At 39.8% G+C, this 5,084-nt stretch overlaps 1 non-coding gene across 1 annotated transcript; it reads left to right on the forward strand.

Moving 5' to 3' along the window:
- The first annotated feature begins 1,603 nt into the window (after positions 1-1,603).
- Positions 1,604-1,736, forward strand: LOC126021023 (U8 small nucleolar RNA). Its single transcript, XR_007499646.1, has one exon. It is a non-coding gene; the product is annotated as a U8 small nucleolar RNA (small nucleolar RNA).
- Positions 1,737-5,084: the final 3,348 nt, after the last annotated feature.

Consider the following 5,084-nt stretch of genomic DNA (forward strand, 5'->3'; position numbering starts at 1 on the left):
ATTTTCAGATTAGAGAAGCTAAATGTTAACCCAACAGAGAATGAACTAGCCAGACTGGTGCTTCAAGTTGACCAGGAAAAGATGAAATCAGGACTTACCCTCACAAACCATTTTCCTGACCTAAAGAAGTTTTAGAGAGTATCATTTTGTTAAAGGCAAAATGGACTCTTTATGAAAAATACTGAAACTTATCAATGATAGATTAGATAATTATTTTACTGCCAAGTAGGTAAAAAACATTAGAAAGCTTTTTAGTCATTGAAAAGCATTAATGAAGAACAACCAAGGAACATAAATTATGAATTCACTTACAGTGAATTTTTGATATCAACAACAAAAACAAGAAAAGCTAGGGGCCTGCTATCCTTTCCATGAGCCATCAGATATTTCATGATAATGACCTCATGGATTCTAGGAATGAGACAATCTACTACAATTAGTAGTCACTAACATTAATTTTTTTTCCATATGCCTGTGACATTCATTAAACCTCTACTGTATATGCCTTCAATTTGCTCTGAAAATTTACTGAATATTTTTTTTTTTTTTGTGGTTTTTGGATCACACCCGGCAGTGCTCAGGGGTTTTTCCTGGCTCTGTGCTCAGAAACTGCTACTGGCAGGCACGGGGGACCATATGGGACACCGGGATTTGAACCGATGACCTTCTGCATGAAAGGTAAACGCCTTACCTCCATGCCATCTCTCCGGCCCCTTACTGAATATTTTTAATGATTAAATGGTTGTGGGGAAAGAGAAGAGTGTCAATAACACTCAAGAATATGCTGGAACATATGGCAAAGCAAGAAGCATAAATTTAAGAATGATTTGTAGAGGAAGTCTAAGAACTAGAGTCTAGTAAGGTGTGGAAATTAGAAGTCAGAATTCACTTTTAAATCTGTATCAGTGGACTTTAATAGTTGAACTCATGATCTTATTTCCTTGCTAAACCTTGTTGAGAAGTGATGCTTTTGATTTTTTTAGCCAATTACAATCTCTAGTTGAGAGAAAATGTTAACAAATAATTACTGTTATATATTTGTTAATTCCCGACCATTGTTCACATTAACTTCACTGAGTAGCAAATGCTTTTTCCTAAAGGAGAATTTATACGACCTTTAATTTTCTCTGTGTGTTTTGGAGAGGCTCAAGTGGTGAGCAGTTTTAAAGATAGCAAAAGTTGATTGAAAAACAATCAGTGACTCTTATCATGGACTAGAGCCAGGGGATAGATCACAACTTTTTTTTTTTTTTTTTTTGGTTTTTGGGCCACACCCATTTGACGCTCAGGGGTTACTCCTGGCTATGCGCTCAGAAGTCGCTCCTGGCTTGGGGGACCATATGGGACGCCGGGGGATCGAACCGCGGTCCATCCTAGGCTAGCGCAGGCAAGGCAGGCACCTTACCTCCAGCGCCACCGCCCGGCCCCAGATCACAACTTCTAGCATCAGTTTTTGTGTCATAGGTTGTGGCTGCATATTGTCTCTTCATTTGTGCTTCGATTTATTTTGTCCCAGCAGCTCCCAAAGTAAAAGAGTTCCAAAATGAAAAAGAAATATATTCATTGCCCTGATCTTTAGTGTAATAATTTACTCTAAATTTAATCGTCAGGTGAGATAATCCTTACCTGTTCTTCCATCTCAGGGAGGAGGGCAGTGAGAAAATGATGAGCAGAGCCTGCGTGACGCGTGATTAATGCCTCCTGACTGTCGAGGCCAAGAAAAAAAAAAATTAGACTTGGCCAAACTTTTACCACAGACCAGAGATTGGGTTATAATAGCAACTGTTTAATTCCTGTTAATCTCTGGCTTTCTCAAAGAACGGGTGGTTACTTGCAACAATTGCCATTCATAAGGAGAAAGGCAAATTTATATGGGAAAGACATTTTGACATTTATATTCTAAAGAAGAAATAAATTTCTCACATGAAGAACATTTAATTATAGCAAGTAGGGGAAGGCAATGTTAGTGATGGGACAACCTCAGGAAGAAGGAAGAAATGCTAAGATGCTTTCTGACTATGACCTAGATAATATAAAAATCAAAACAAAACAAAGGTAGTTCCAAGAATTTTAATCTTCACTTTTTAAGTGCATCTTATTTTTATAATTTGTAGGTGGGTAACCTGGAATTGAAGAGGAAGTTTGTTGCTCCAACTTACTGAGGAAAAAACAAGGCAAGGTCAAACTCCAACTGTTACCTTTCATCCTGGCTTACTTTTTATTCTTTTGAGATCAGAAGAAAAAGGAAGCAAAGATGTTGGGACAATTAGAGCAAAGTATCTAGAGATAGAAAAAGAGAGGAGAAGAGAAGAGAAAAATCATGGACTGAGGAAAATAGAAAAAGGGGTCACAAAAGAATGATAATAGATGTACTTGCAGAAAAGGACATGGAAGCCATGCATCTTTGGTCAGTGTATAACATGCAGAGTGATGCTAGAACAAAGTAAGTAAGGGTTCAAATCCTCACCCCTCTTTTTAGTGTCTGCCTGACTCATGTCTGTTGACTCAGGAGCAAGAAAAGGGTAGAGGTCTAGTTGTGCAAAAGGCGTGGGAGACCATTGTGCTCTCAAATACCAGTCTTATTGCCGTTGACATTACATTTCTTGATAATTTTAGTTTCTCACTCTTAATGTGGGGGTAACTTCAGCACTGAGTTTGCAGAATCAAATTAAAATGCTAAGAAAATACAAGGGGGTGGGCCCGGAGAGATAGCACAGCGGCATTTGCCTTGCAAGCTGCTGATCCAGGACCAAAGTGGTTGGTTCGAATCCCGGTGTCCCATATGGTCCCCCGTGCCTGCCAGGAGCTATTTCTGAGCAGACAGCCAGGAGTAACCCCTGAGCACTGCCGGGTGTGACAAAACAAACAAACAAACAAACAAACAAACAAAAAACAAAAAATAAAAGACAAAAAGAAAATACAAGGGGGGTGGCTGGTAGATGAAAACTCACATTGAATGTCACTGAAGATTAGGTTTAAAGTACAGAGCATGAAGTTCTAGAAAGCAGCATTTCTATATAAAAGTTTAAATCTTTCATTCCTCCCTCCCTTCTTTCCTTCCTTCCTTCCTTCCTTCCTTCCTTCCTTCCTTCCTTCCTTCCTTCCTTCTTCCTTCCTTCCTTCCTTCCTTCCTTCCTTCCTTCCTTCCTTCCTTCCTTCCTTCCTTCCTTCCTTCCTTCCTTCCTTCCTTTATTCTTCCCTCCCTCTCTCCTTCCCTTCCTTCCTCATTCCCTCCCTCTCTCCCTTCATCCTTTCCTTTCTTCCTCCCTTATTTTCTTCCTAGAACTTTCTTTTTCTAGTTGTTAAAGCAATACTCCCTGAATTCAGTTACATACTTAAAAAGAAATCTAGTTTCATGAGCCAGAGAGATAGCACAGTGGTAGGGTGTTTGGCTTGCATGCAACCGACTCAGAACAGACCTGGGTTCGATTCCTGGTATTCCATATGGTCTCCTGAGTCTGCCAGGAGCAATTTCTGAGGGCAGAGCCAGGTGTAACCTCTGAGCATCACTGGGTGTAGCCCAAAAACCATTAAAAAATCTAGTTTTGCCAGTGGTTTATTTAGTTATTTTTAATATTTCTTTTTTACTTAATTTTTTATTTAGGCACCAAAATTACAAACATGTTTGTAGTTGGGTTTCAATTATTAAAAAAAGAATACTCCCCGGGGCCGGGTAGGTGGCGCTGGAGGTAAGGTGTCTGCCTTGCAAGCGCTAGCCAAGGAAGGACCACGGTTCGGTTCGATCCCCCGGCGTCCCATATGGTCCCCCCCAAGCCAGGGGCGATTTCTGAGCACATAGCCAGGAGTAACCCCTGAGCGTCAAACGGGTGTGGCCCAAAAACCAAAAAAAAAAAAAAAAAAAAAAAGAATACTCCCCTTCACCAGCTTTACATGTAATTCTTGCCATAACTCCTTGCCTTCAGTAAACTGCTACATAACTTTTAAAAATTCCAATTCATGGGGCTGAGACATTACTACTACTAAGCAAATTCTCCACAGGGAAACCAGAAGAACAAATTCTTTGCTGACATGTGGTAAATTTATCCATGCCACACATCATTATTTTTAATTTTTCTTTCAGTACGACATAGAAGACACAAATCATCTGGGTTACAGCCTAAGTGTAAGGTGCTGTAGGGGGGAAACTTGGAGAAGAACTAAAAACAGAAAGCAAAGCTAGAGAAAGGGGAAAGAAAATTCTGAGGGAGCATAAAGAGATAATATATTAGGTAGAACACTTGCCTTGAAAGTAGCCAGCCTAGGGTTCCATCCCTGTGATCCCACAGGATTCTCCAAGTAATGCCAGGAGTTATTTCTTAGTGCAGATTTAGGAGTATCTCTTTAGCGCTCTTGGGTGTAATTCAAAAGGAAAAAAAAAAAGAAAATTACTCTGAAAGACTTGAAATGAAAGCAAAATGTGCATATCCTGAAACAGAGATATTATTCAAATTTGCATTGAAAAACAGGTATAAATTTTAATTAATTTTTTTAAAGATTTATATGCTACACCAGTAGCGCTTAGGGATAACACCCAGCTCTGTGCTCAGGGATTACTCCTGGCTTCTGGCAGTACTCAGGGAACCATATGGGATGCCAGGGATTGAACCCTGTGTGGCCATGTGCAAGCAAACACCATATCCATCACTCCAATCCGTTAAGTATAAACTTTGCTTTCTAATTAATTTCACCAGCTTCTTATAATTGTATATAGAAACACTCTCTGTTTTAGGCTGTGTGAAAGTACAATGCAACAATTTTTTTAAGTTATAGCCAAAAGGGGCTGGAGCAGTGGATCAGTTCTAGGGCATTTGCCGTGCATGCGGCTGACCTAGTACAGACCACAGTTCTATCCCCCGGCATCCCATGTGGTCCCCCAAGTAGGAGCGATTTCTGAGCACATAGCCAGGAGTAACCCCTGAGTGTCACCAGCTGTGGCCCAAAGACAAAACAGAAACAAAAACTAAAAAAAGATATTTCCAAATATTCAGTGTTTGAAGGTTGTTAGAACCCAGGATTATCCTGAGTATTTCAATAACTCTGGTGACAATATAAAGATAAACATAGATAACAACTCTACTTTTGAT

The sequence above is a fragment of the Suncus etruscus genome, chromosome 10, assembly GCF_024139225.1.
Source record: "Suncus etruscus isolate mSunEtr1 chromosome 10, mSunEtr1.pri.cur, whole genome shotgun sequence".
Taxonomy (NCBI): domain Eukaryota; kingdom Metazoa; phylum Chordata; class Mammalia; order Eulipotyphla; family Soricidae; genus Suncus; species Suncus etruscus.